Below are 14,744 nucleotides of genomic sequence, written 5' to 3' on the forward strand. Positions count from 1 at the left end.
TTTTGAGTTCCATAGAAAAAAACTTAAGTCATACAGGTTTGTAACAACATGAGGATGAGTAAATAATGCCAGAATTTTCATTTCGGGGTAAACGATGCCTTTAACTACTTTCAATTATAAGTAGCTTATAGCTACATCTCCAATACTGGTCCAATTAAATGAAATCAATAGGTTAAAGTAGGAGCCATTGGCAATGTCTTGATCCAATCACACAGAGATTGTGGGTTTAAATCTCATTCATATCAAGATCAGGTCAGACCTCTCAAGAAACATGACTGGCAGCGTTTCAGCATGGTGTGCTAATCGTGGGTAGCCTCCTTTCCACCACCTCAGCTATTCCCATGGCAATGAGATGCCTGTGGGTTGCAGGCTAATACGATCATGTGGATCTCAGCATGTGTTAAAGTACTTTGTTGGCACCTGTAATCAATGGGCAAATAGCAAATAGCTGCCTTGATGCGTTTCGAAGCATACAAATTCTCTATGACAAGGACTTACTAGTTAATGGGCAACACGCTAGGCGTAAATCGTGGGGAAAAAGTATGTTTGGAAACTTCTGTCTTCACTCCTCCGCTCTCTCCTTCTCATATATATCACACCTCAGCCTGCGTCGCAGAACACTCAGCAAATCCGTTCATACGCAACTGTTGACAACTGCTGCTGAGAGGCATCTTAGTGTTCTCACTTCAGACAATGAATAGAACACAAATATTCACACAAAAGGCCTATGAACAACTCAGGCTAATTAACATACTAATGAGGCCTTTAAGCTAACGAATTTTGTGTGCTCATTAGAGAAAAAATTGGAGGCAGTCAGTCGTGTCTGCGAGTGTGTATACAAATGTATGTATTTTTGTCGTACACACTCACACCCGCAAATGACACTGTAAAGCCAAATACCACACAAATGCACAACAGCAAGTTTGCCGTCAGCAGCATTTCTGTTTTCCAAAGTTCTGGCTTTCACTGGCCTGGTGAAGAAAGAAGAAGAGCTACAAGTCTCTCAGGGTAACAGGAGACAGGGCGAATTAGAGACACCCACAAACATAAGCCTCCCCCCACCCTATTTTAAGAAATCCGCAGTTGGGGCAACACCTGATAGGGATATAAACAGAGTGTAGGAGAGTGTGGCAGGTAGCAGCTGTCCTGAATTAATCACATATCTCAGCAAATTCTCTTTACCTGTTCAGACCCCAAAAAACATGAGGAACTCACATCAGATGACTAACTCTACAATACCATATGTATCATAACTCATTTGACATAAATACAGCATTAGGGACCTAAAAACTGGTGGACCAAATCTGATGTGTAGGATGCTGGGATTTTGTGAGGGACATTCCGGTATGTACGTACATCCTCCGTTTAAATCACAAATGGAGGAGGAACCATCAACAAACTGATCATAAATGATTTTACGCCTCCCCGAGCGACATTTCTCCTTATAAATGTTCCACAGGGATTGGAGTAGTAAGGAATTTAACGATGCTGGTTAAGATTGTAATTCTATGAGTGTTTTTTATTACTTTTGAAGACAACAAAATAGACATAAGAATTATTCATATTTACTTCCATCAGCAGTCAAAAGATGAACATGATAAAAATAATAAATTGTGGTTCAGTAAATGACTCAAATTAATTCACTAAGGCTCCGAGTGATTTATGTGTTTTTGATTCACTAAGAGAACCGTCTCATAAGAGTCATTCGTTCGGGAATCGAACTAGATTGGCCGCACTGTATGTTTTGGATCACTAAAAAGAACCGACTCAAACGAGTAAATCGTTCGGGAATCGGTCTACATTGGCCGCGCAGTATGTTGTTGATTCACTCAAAAAGATCCGGCTCACAAGAGTCATTTGTTCGGGAATCGAACTATACTGATCACTAGATTCGGTGGTAGTGTTACCGCTGAATAGTAGTGCAGGAAACAGTCAAGAGTATTTTAGTACGGTGATCTGTACGCATTAGCGTATGAAGGCACGTTCGAAAACCGTTGACGGAAACGTCAGGAAATTTTTCGTTTAAAAAATGGAAACGGTTCTCGGTTCTCAGCCCAGATGATTCATATAAGTTTCTAAATCACCATAAACTAAATCCACATATTTTATCATAAAAATAAAGGCATAGAAATCATTATGGTTCTTTCTGTAATCACTACAATGACGAATTCAGCACTGCCAATGATTATTTTACGTTTGTGTGCCATTATGATGGAAATGATCCTGTGACGCAAATTTGGAGACATTCTCGCTCCACAGTAATTCCACATCGCACTGATCACATCCACTCCGAACAGCGCCTGCCGTTTACCGAGGCAAATTCGCTCCATTCCAACTACCCCTAAATAAAGCCGGTGGCGCCTCGAGCTGCACTAATTACCGCTGACTAACCAATAGCGACGTGCAAACGCACTGAACGGAAGGTACGTACCTGTGATTTAAGCAAATGAGGAATGCTTTCCTCCTAAATGTTTTTCGGCAATGCCAAATATTCCAGCCAGATCAGTTTCCTCTCGGTTAAGCGTGCAGCTGACTGCTCCTCGGTGGCAGAAATACCCCAGGGCCGCTTTCGCCCTCCTCACTCGTGCGCACACGCACACACGGACCGACTCCGGTGCCTGCCCATTTCCGGTGTTCCGGAGCGCCGTTGAAAAATGGAATCTTGGAATCCATGTGATCGGTTCTTCCGCGAGCCCCGAGCAACAGCGGCGAACAAACGCTCGCGCCCCCTCCTCTCTCCCTCTCCTCCATCCCTCTCTCTCTCTCTCTCTCTCTCTCTCTCTCTCTCTCTCTCTCTGTCCGTCTCACGTTATATCGCAGGAAACAAGTTGGTGCTCTCACAACCGAGCGGGCCTCGTTTCATTTCATGACCAAGCATCCCGATTCAGCACCAGTGCAACCGCTGCATCTGAACCCTTACATCCGTCAGCATCTGTGCATTTCTTCTGCATGCATTACAAACCTGCTTGCTTAATTAGGCTACCGCTTCATTTGATCATGCAGTTGAGAGACTGCGCGACTTGTCCTGCTCGTTTTTCCGTGCATCACGAGAGGGACAATTTTAAGATGGCAAATATTGAGAATTAAATTCACCTCTCTCTCCCCCCTTCAATCTCCGCCTTCCTTCTCCAGATTTCGCCTTGGAAACACACCCTCCGCCGAACACAAGCGGACACACGCGTCTACGTCATCGCATCAGCTGGGACCGATTAGATGCACCATAATTCATGTGCATGTAATATCACATCTGCGCGCGTGCCTTGAAACAATGTTTAAAATACCACGCATGACCATATGTGGAATAATTGCGTGGAGCAAGAGGTCAAAAATATTGAATTTGGTCTATAGAGAAGCCTTAAGTCTTTAATGCTGCATGCTGTCTAATGTTGTTCTTGAGCTTACATCTGTGCACCTACAATTACCCTCCACAAAATGTGTAATTTTATGATTTTATGATAGCGTGATCTAATTTAATATCACATTTCATGTTACTGATAGACTGATACATCAGAAAGGCCGAATAATGGAACATTATTGAACCATTTTGAGATTGTAGACTAGAAACTGCCAGATTGGACAAATAACAGAACTGGCCATCCATGAATAGAGTTTGTTCCTAAACTTACCAACAGCCATATCAGAGAACTGAAAAAGTGTTAAATTAGAAAGAAAGTGTACATTTATAATCATTAATTTTATGTAAATCTTATTTGTTATCATTAAAGGGATAGTTCAACCAAAAATGTAAATTCTGTCATCATTTACTCACCTTGATGTTGTTCCAAATCTGTATGATCGTCTTTTTTCCATGGAATATAAAGTTATTTTTTTTTAAAACACTGGGATCCAAACAACATTGTCTCTTTTGTGTTCCTCACAATAAATAAAGTCACAGATTTGGAACGATATTGGGACAGGCAAATTATGACAGAATTTACATTTTTGGGTTACCTTTTAAATTGCATTTTTATAGCCTTAATTCATACTACTCTCTAGATGTCATACCCTTGTCATATTGGGAACTATTTTCTGTGTATGTTATTCAAAAGAAAAAGTTATTTTCATAATATTTAATCAAAATGTAAAAATGTTCGCAACTGAAACATTTTTTCAGCCAACAACCAAACCCTTATTTTTCAAACATTTTCTTCCAAACCACCTGTCATAGAGAGAAAAATCAAGTCTTGTCTGATCTTTTTTCTCATTGACTATCCTATTTTGGGGGGGGGTGTCCGGGGAGTGAATTTCATTTTTAGTTGTACAAAACACCTCGGATGGATGGAGTCCAGGGAGTGAATTTTGAGGGGGACGGCATTTCATTTCCAACTGGTTAGGTTTATTTGGAAATTAAAGTGATTTCTATATTTTATCCATTCAAAAGACCACGAAAGCAATCCCACTTCTGCACATAAACCTAGCGCGATATATTTGTGTCCATGGTTCGCTGCGCAGTGCCGTCCGTTGTGATTTGGCCACAATACCTGCAGACTGCAGCCAATAGAAATGCCTCTATCGGAAATGCCTCCTCACAGCGCAGATCGTGAGAGCAGACTGCAGTTTTTGTCATTCATTATAACAAACAAAGTGCAGACGCGATGTAAATAATACTTTCAGTGTGCAGTGTAGAGAGCTTCATTAATTAAAATGGGAAGTTTGTGAGATTGCGATGAACTAAGACAAGTGACCGAATTTTAATGATTAGGCTATAAAGGGAGTTTGCCAATGTGAAATTTAAATTATACAACTGTTTTATACATTTTTGATTTTATACATAAGTTAATATTAAGCCCTGTTTGTTTATGAATGAATCTGCGTTGTTGAACAAATCTAGTGAGTCATAAAGGGAGTCACTTGCTTCGTTCCTAAATTAATCTTTGAACGAATCAGTTGAGTGAATGATTCAGTGATAAAGACAGTGACTTGTTGCCACCTACTGGCGGTTTCAGTTTCATTTAATATACACATAATAAAAATAATAATAATAATAATAATAATAATTTTTATTTATATAGCGCCTTTTCAACACCCAATGTCGCTTTACAAGTCGGTTTAATTGGAACAGAAACAAATAAACATCAATACCAGAGGACAGAACACATACCAAGAGCTAAAAATAATATACAGAGACCACTTACAAAGTTAGATTAAAGATACAAAGTATATAATTTAAAGTATAAACTAAGTCATTTAAATTGTTTAATATTTCTATATTCAAAACATTATATTTAAAACATTAATTTCATAACATTGTTATTATGAAATGCATTAATGCCACCTCTGAGTCTTGTCAAAAAGTCTGTATAATGCCACATTTGTGCTTTTCTGTGCCGTGCAAAGATGAATTGTCGATGCTGATTTCATTTGACTAGTAACTTATTCTTCCTGATTGTATGTTATTATTTTAACTGAATTTATTGTTTAATAAAAAAAATTTATAAAAGTTTATAAATCTAATTTTTTTGGCACAAAAGATGGCATACATTTAATAAAGTTAGAGGCATTACAAAGGTTTTTTTTTTTTTTTTACTTTAAGGAGTCAAATATTGACTTATGTTACCAGTTGCTTCCAAACCACTGGATCTTTGATGCTCAACTGGCTGCCTAATCTGAGTCTTATAATAATTTAAATGAAAGCAAACAGACCAAACAGACACAAACATTAACCAACTAACAAACCAGGGATTTGAACAAACCACTAACCTTAAATATTAAACAATGGCACGTAACTCAGTGTGTAAAGCCTCATTCACACTGACACCAATTCAATCTGTGAAGTTCGTTGCTAGTGCCATTCCTACTCCATATTCAACCAATTTAGATAACAGGGTTGTGGAAAAGTGTATCCTCACTCACCCCTCTGACTCCTCAAAACACTCTAGCATTGTGGTGGCGAGTCTTGCACAAGCAAACACTACTCAAATTTTCATCAACGGGCAGACTCTGGCGGACACTGTGCCCACAGCAGTCATGGAGAGGCTGATGCAGCGAGAGGCAGAGAACAGCAGACATAGACCTCAGCTGTCTGTCTTCTCCCGTGGTGTGGCAGGCAAAAAGTCCATCAGCTGACTCAGCACGTCAGTCGTCTTACCTACTGGGGACAACACCTATAGTAGCCAGCTCTAATGCACATTGATGGGAAATTAACACACAGACACACACAACAAATGAAGGGACATTAATCTCTTCTGTCATCTTTAACAGAGGTCAAACTGTGTGTGTATCCTCTGACTCCTCAAAACCACAGCTGCTCCAAAGCCAAGACTATCTAGAACATCCTACATACACACACATTCCCATGTTTTATGATTTTTATACTGTACAAGCTGTATTTTCTATCCCCTACACTCACAGAAAACTTTCTGCTATTTTAGATTTTTTTTTTCTTTCTTTTTTCTGTATGATTCTGTATGATTTATAAGCTGTTTTCCTCATGGGGACCAAAAAATGTCCCCACGAGTTCAAATATTTCTGGTATTACTATCCTTGTTGGGATATTTGGTCTCAATGTAGTAATACCAGGTACACACACACACTACAGGCATGCAGCAAGGCTTAAGGCTTATAGATAAGTTGGACAATCAGTGCTTTAGAAGTGTAAATACATTTAGGAATGTATTTAATACCAAGGAATGAAAATAGTTAACAGGAGACATTTTTCCATACCTTTCTTAATGTGTTATCGCTGTTTATGAAAACTAAAGCGAAATCTAAATGCAAACATTCATAATCTGAAATGAAAATAACATATACAAAATTATCAGAAAATTCTGAAAAACTGAAACTAAACTAAAATACATTTTATGACACTAAAATTAACTTAAATTTAAATTTAAAAAAAATGACCGATAATTAATTATTTTAATTAATTGTATAATTAATTAATAGTTTTTGAAGAATGGTAAAACTTGAAACCTACACAAACCGCCTGCATTAAGCATTAAAATGTCACTAGACAGCAATTACACTAGAATGTGAGCAATTAACAAACATTTTTAAAATGATACCTGCACATTATACTTTGCACATTATCTTTAGCAGCTAAAGATAACTTTAAATAACATATTTAAAATAAAAATGAAAACAAATTTAACTGAATATAGAAAATTCAGGGGAAAAAAAGAATAATGTCAGAACTAATAAAAACTAAACTCAAACAGAAAAGACCAATTTTAAATAAAATAGAAATACAAACATTACTGTTGAAAAGTTTGGGGTAAGATTTTTTATAAGGAAATTAATATTTTTATTGAGTAAGAATGCATTAAATTGCTCTTCTTTTGAACTTTCTATTCATCAAAGAATTCTGGGGAAAATGCATCATGATTTACACATAATATTGAGCAGCACAACTGTTTTCAGCACTGATAATAAGAAATGTTGCTTGAGCATCAAATCAGCATATTTCTGAAGAATTTCTGAAGGATCGTGACACCGAAGACTGGAGTAATGGCTGCTGAAAATTCAGCTTTGCAATCACAGGAATAACATTTTAAAATACATAAGAATACAAAAAAAGTTATTTAAAATTGTAATAATAATGTGTATTTGTGACGTAACATCACCACAGTATTGTATATCTGTGTAGTGATGCCACAGAGTAAAGGGACAGAGTAAGTCTGTGCTCTGTGCGTAGATGCCCAGATGGCTTGTTAGTGCCAGTATAGTTGTGTGTGCAAACATGATTGGCAGAGCTGAAACGTGTGTGTGTGTGTGTGTGTGTGCTGAAGTATGAATGAATCTGAGATTGTGTGTCTACGAGATAATGCATTCATGTGTGTGCTGTGCTGTTGTTCTGCCAGGGAGTGTGTATGTGTGTGTATTTTCTGCCTGAACAGTCCCTCTGCTGCAGAGCATCAGGATATTTATAGAACACAGAGTTATGACAAGAAAAACAATAAGCTATGCATATAAAGCATCACATGCATGAAGAGGATTATCAGTCAGTACCGGTCCAGTGCAGTGCAAGTATAATTTCGTTGGATATAATAGTTTTTGTGTGTGTGATACTGATGTTATCTGTTTCAGTGTGGAGGTGTGTGTGTCACGCTAATTATATGGTTGCATCTCTAAAAGATAATTACAAAACTAAGAGTTCATGTGGGTGTTTGTTCTACAAGGGAGAAAAGGAGTTTTCCTCGAAACATTGCCTATTTTACAGCAGGGCCCCTTGTGTAACCTTTACACGCACACACACCTTTCTGTCCTCTCTGCCATGTGATTTGCTAGCCCAGGAAGTATGCGGTAAATATTGAATTTGATTTCTTCTTTTCTTAGTGCTGCAATTAATAATTGATGCCGTTTTCTTGCAATTTGTGATGAAAAATTAAAGCACACGTGTGAGGGAGTCTCAAACCACAGTCTGAGAACATGACTGCACACTTACAAATATGAAACGCTTAAATACACACACACACACTATACGTGTGACATACGGTATAGTCCTACATACTATATGTATGCAAGTACATATGCCACATATAGGCATGTTTATTAGCAGAAGGCAGTTTATTAGTTAGTGTGATTGTAAGAAAGCACTATATTGATATTCAATACATTCAATACACTATATTCAAACATTCGGACTAGGGTTCGTTTTAAACCCCAAACCCTACTTATTAAGTATTACCCCTAACTTCTGAATCATCCGTGTAATAAGCAGACTTTAGTCAAACTTGGTATTAATGTCAGTAATCATTTTGAGCGCCATTTTTGTTTTTGTAAATCTTGTAAAAGATCACAATTAGTATGCAAACATGTAGAAGATGATCAATAGCAGTTCAACATGCAATAATAGAATTACGTTGATATGATTCACCCAAAAATTAAAATTACCCAATGCTTTACTCACCCTCAAGCCATCCTACGTGTATATGACTTTCTTCTTTCAGACAAATACAATCGGATTTATATTCAAACATGTCCTGGTTCTTCCTAACTTTGTAATGGAAGTGAATGGGTGTTATTTTTCAACAGTCCAAAAAGAAGTCCAATAAAGTGCATCCATCCATCATAAAAATAAAAAAAAAAGTGTCCCACACAGCTCCGGGGGGTTAATAAAGTTTGGGATTGTCAAAATATTTTAATTTTATGTCTTATGCTAACCAAGGCTGCATTTATTTGATTTAAGTGTTTTTTATTTTAAAATGTCATTTATTCCTGTGATGGCAAGGCTGAATTTTCAGCAGCCATTACGCCAGTCTTCAATGTCACATGATCCTTCAGAAATCATTCTAATATGCTGATTTACTGCTCAAGAAACATTTCTTATCATTTTCAGCATTGAAAACAGCTGTGCTGCTTAATATTTTTGTGGAAACTGTGATGCACTTTTTCAGAAATCTTTGATAAATAGAAAGTTCCAAAGAACAGCATTTATTTGGAATAGAAATCTTTTGTAAGAATATAAAAGTCTTTTCTGTCACTTTTAATCAATTTACTGCATTCTTGCTGAATAAAATTATTAAAATCTTACTGACCCCAAACATACATATGGCTTCAGGGAATGTTAATTTAATGTTAATTCAGTATATTTTATTATAATCTATTAGAAAAGAAACCTTGGGCCCTATTAGAAGAGAAGAGAGCGCTTACGTCTCCTCTGTGATGAGGCTCTGCAGGTGAGATCTGATGGTTTTGAGCTAAATGTACTGAGTCATATTTACAGCTGACAACTCGAGTCTCACAGCATCTTCCACAAGTCCTTTTTGTGCATTGCAATAGCTGCTAGATTGGCTTCCTGTGGGAATTGATTCATTTGTGCCACCATCGTCCAACTCACAATGCTCCCACTGACCTTTGACTTCTGGATTGGTCCAATTTTGAAGGACACTGGAAGGAGGAGATACTTTGTGGCTGCTTTCAAAGCTCTGGGTCTCAGACGCTCATTTGGCTTCCAAAAATCTAAATTCAAAGATACAGACACTGACAACAACCAACAAAGTGGTATAGGATGGAATGAAATGTCCAAAATGTAAAAGAGACCATTCACAAAGAACACGGTTTGCTTTGAAAAAAGTGAGACGCGGGCAGTGGAATGAGGAACAAGACAGGTCTCCAGACGCATTTATTAAAAGTTGAAGTTCTTGTAACTTGAGAGCCACAACGCTGCATAATGTGCGAGATGCTGCAAAAGATGTGAGCGCAAAGGTCAAAGATGTCCGTCAAGTGCGTGCTTACATAGAAAAACAATTTTTTTAAAAATAGCACAGTGGAATGGAAAAACGCATTCTGTGTGAAAGCCCCCTTAGTGGTGTTTACTATACTTTCCAGATCACACTAGCAATCACAAAACAAAACGTTAAAACCACTCCGAACACCTTAGCAACCATATAGCAACATCCTAGTGTTGTAGTGGTGAGTTTGTCAATCAATAACACTCACATTTGATTCAGAAAATGTAAAAAACTAGTGAATATCATTATAATAGAAAAATTACATGAAATAAGGTTACATAATATTCCCTCAGAATTTAGGGAAGAGAGGAATCTGTGGAGTAGGGATTTACACTGTACATGAAGCTTGACAATGCCTAAGAAATCATTCATTCATTCATTCATTCATTCATTCAAGCTCAATTTCTAAAACACTGTTCATGATTTAATCTGCAAAACTAATTTTAGAAGCGCACACATACACATACGCCCAAAAGGCAACATCATACATTTAAACATTTGCAGGCCCATTTGGTTCCTCTGCAGCAGTGAAATTGGAATGAATTAGGCTGAAATGTTCATCTCTGCAATTACGTATAAAAAACAAAGATGTTTCCTAACATCAATAAGGCTCTAGCGCTGTGGTGGAAGTCTGACTGTAGTTCAAGAGGTCTAATTTCAGTGCAAGTGCCACCCTTAGTGGAGGAGTCAGATAAATTGCTCAGGGTATCAGGAAGAATTGGCTTCCTCACACTGCAGTAAAGGAGGCTTGTCCACATAAATCTGTTAGTGGGTTGTTAATCTAATGGTTAAGGATCTGGGCGGAAGAGGTTACGGGTTCAAGTCGACACTGCTTGTCAAGCCGAGGCGACTGAGGAGTTGTTGAGATCACAGTTCAGCTCTGTCATGTCTGGGTTTTTGAGCAAGGCATTTAACTCTTTGGTAACATTTAGCATTTTTATCCAAGTAGCGACATACAGTACTGTGTGTGTGTGTGTTTTAAGAAATTAATACTTTTATTTATGCATTAAATTGGTCAAAAGTTACAGAAAACACACAATTCTAATAAATGCTGCTCTTTTGAACTTTCTATCCATCAAAATCCTAGAAAAATTATGACAATTTCCTTTATTTTTAAAGGGATAGTTCACCCAAAAATGAAAATTCTGTCATTAATTACTCACCCTCATGTCATTCCAAACCCGTAAGATCTTCTTTCATCTTCGGAACAGAAATTAAGATATTTTTTGATGAGATCTGAGAGCTTTCTGACCCTCTATAGACAGCAAGGTAACTTCCACGTTCAAGGCCCAGAAAGGTATTAAGAACATCGTTAAAATGGTCCATGAGACATCAGTGGTTCAACCGTAATTTTACAAAGCTACGAGAATACTTTTTGTGTGCAAAGAAAACAAAAATAACTTTATTCAACAATTCTTCTCCTGCGAGTTACCATCTACCGCCATTATCGAGAGTAACACGACGCATGAACCACTGATGTCACCTGGACTATTTTAATGATGCCCTTACTACCTTTCTGGGCCTTGACTGTGGTAGTTATCTTGCGGTCTATGCAGGGTCAGAAAGCTCTCAGATCTCATCAAAAATATCTTAATTTGTGTTACGAAGATGAACGAAGATCTTACGGGTTTGGAATGACATGAGCGTGAGTAATTAATGACAGAATTTTCATTTTTGGGTGAACTATCCTTTTAACACTGATAGTAATAAGAAATTACTTGGTGAGAATAAGAGCCTTTTTTCAAAAACATAAGAAAAGCCTTACTCTTTTTTGTTTTTGTCCATGTAGGAAATATATACAGTATATATATAATTACGTCAAAATATAAGAAATATACAATTAAGTGAGAATGAAAGCTAACCACATCTTGAATAAGTACCTTTTTAAAGACCAAATTATAGCAAATAATTGGTGACTGTGCAAAATACAGAACAAATGTCAAATTTTATTATTTATTAAATTAATATTGCTTAAATGAATAGACTAATTATTGATAGGCTAATGACAAATTAATGATAAATTAAACACTTTCAACCAGCATCAAATTAATGTCCCCTAGAGAATTCGCTGTTATAAAAGTACTTCTTTACTACAGCAACACTTGTCATAACAAATTAGTCTGTTTTTGTGCTCCTCACCTAACCAGCCAAAACATCTCAAAAGTTTATTGAAACATACTACAGCCTTTCCCTGTCAACACTGTTTTGACTTGAACTGGACACATGAGTGGCTTTAATGCCCCCTGAGGATATCTGGACTCCTGAAGTCAGATTTGTTAACATGTTCCCTTCGGCCCCTGAGGATCATTCCCACTTGAGCAATTAAAGTGACGGAGCACATGACATGACAGTGCTGGAATTTCCAGCAGGAGAGTGACGAGGGGAAAAAGGGAAAGTCAGCAGGGGCTTGTTAAAATGTGCCTCGGAACAAAGCTTCCCATCACACAGATGAGTCAGTGCTGGCGTTAACATTAGCCTGAGAGCAGCAGCCCGTGCCCGAATCATGATGGAAATACATGTGCACTCCAGGACTGAATCAAGACCGTGCTGCTTCACAGTTGGATGCAATATACACCAAAGATGCAACCTTTTAAAAAATCCCCATAGGTGTAGCATTGATCAAAGCAGCAGGAGGTGATATTCTTCCCAGATATTAGCGCTTGCTGTGTAGCATCTCACTGATGCATTTATGGATGATGATGTGCAGGTTGCACCGTACAATAGATAACGATGATGAGCAGCATGAAAATCACCACAACCACAAAATGAGCACAGACACAGTCAACCGAAAAGTTTGGGGGCTAAAGGTAGGATTATCACAATAAATTATAATAAATCTCAAAACATGGCTCAACAATAAGGATGGCTGGCTGGCCTGGGGCCAGTGAGAGAGATTTTTGGGCCAGCTGAGAGAACAGTGGTTGACAGTCACTGGTCCTTTCAGGCTAGTTGTGCAATGCCACCGAAAATCTTGTACATCCATTTTTATGCCTTGCAAGCTTAAACATTTGGTTTTCTGAGATGTATTCTACATTTTTGTTGCGAATTCTGATGATTTGTCACCAAGATAATGTCAAAAATGACTTGATAGTCTTACTGAAAGCATCAGTAAAAATGTGTTGTAAACTACAAACTACATAGTTGTTTAAAATCCAACTTATTGCTTTTTTTTTTTTTATAAAGAATAATTTTGGTAAATTATTTTTTTGTAAAGAAAACTAAATTAAATTAATTATAAAATATAAAAACGCATTGCTAAAAATAATTCAAATTTTTTATTATTCTAAAATGGGAGGTCCATGGTATTGAATCCAGTAAAATATCTCTCAGCTTCTAAAGCTACAATAGATATGACTATTGGCATAAATACTGTTAAAATTGAAAGAGTCATTTCCATACAACTTGTAGCACCAAACGTAACTGTAAAAATAAGCACGTTTCTAAACCTGTTTTCTCGCAAATTAATGTGAAAAGAAACTGGTAATCAACTTCAAGAGGTAAATGGGCCATGGCTGAGACATGGAGATAGATTCATTCATTCAGATACGTGGGGATTCACATTTACAACAGACTTTAATGGACTAAAAACACAGTAGCAATGCACAAGAAGGCCCATTTACATGTTCATGGTTCTCTGATGTTGGTTAATGGTGCACATGGCTTGCAAGTGATTGTTTTAAAGTCTATTTACAAAAATGAAGACATAAATACATTATGGTTTTAAATTACATTTGTCCTGTAAAATAATAAAATTAATATTTGATAATTAAAGGTCTAATATATATAATTTTTTACAAGTTACAATACTAAGATTTATGTCTTAAATTCTTAACTGTCAAACGTTAATATCTTCAAGCTTTTATTTTGGCAGAAAACAAGTGAAATGATGTAAAGTTCTATCCACAGAAATGTTGGAAATTGTGCGAATGTGTAAAAGTGAACCTAGCACACATTGAGTTCCACATTAAGATGCACATTAAAGGGGTCATATGATGCGATTTCAAGTTTTCCTTTCTCTTTGGAGTGTTACTGAACATACAGAGATGGAGTTTATGAGAAGCAGCATTTGGTGTGAATTGAGGCGCTGAATAAATTTTAGCCTTTGATTTCATAATCACACTAAGCTAGAATTGCAAATTCAGATTTATTTTTGATTAATTGTGCAGCCACATTTATTTATATTTTGTATTCAATTTAATTATTAGCTTTTCATCAACTCACGAACCCCGAGAGACACTGCTAGAGACCAACGACCTGAATAAGCTCATCAAGAAAGCAGGACCTGGACCTTCTGGAGATTGTTGCAGAGAAAACAATAATGTCCAAACTGCTGATCATCATATCCTACACAATCCATGACATGCTTGCTGGAATGAGGTGTACACCGAGCAGTATGTAGGTGCACAAAAGGTCATTCATGCCTACTGCCTTTACACTGTACCATTCACCCAGCATGTGCACAGGCACCATTGGTTCTGTTTGCACCACTGAAAGAACAAGGGGTTTTACTCAATCAAATACAGCACTGGGTCTTGAGTTATGCATTACTGTGAATGCAAACTGACATGGTAA

General features: G+C 37.2%; 1 protein-coding gene across 3 annotated transcripts in view; it reads right to left on the reverse strand.

Moving 5' to 3' along the window:
- The window catches only part of LOC107739881 (sodium/calcium exchanger 3-like), a 40,676-nt gene extending 38,067 nt beyond the window's left edge, over nucleotides 1-2,609 (reverse strand). For all 3 annotated transcript variants that reach the window (XM_016552117.1, XM_016552116.1, XM_016552118.1), the window contains exon 1: nucleotides 2,432-2,609. The gene's annotated coding sequence lies outside the window, so the exon portion shown is untranslated. The remainder of the gene's footprint in view (nucleotides 1-2,431) is intronic.
- Nucleotides 2,610-14,744: the final 12,135 nt, after the last annotated feature.

Source organism: Sinocyclocheilus rhinocerous, unplaced genomic scaffold (assembly GCF_001515625.1).
Source record: "Sinocyclocheilus rhinocerous isolate Xijiao unplaced genomic scaffold, SAMN03320098_v1.1 scaffold1156, whole genome shotgun sequence".
Taxonomy (NCBI): Eukaryota; Metazoa; Chordata; class Actinopteri; order Cypriniformes; family Cyprinidae; genus Sinocyclocheilus; species Sinocyclocheilus rhinocerous.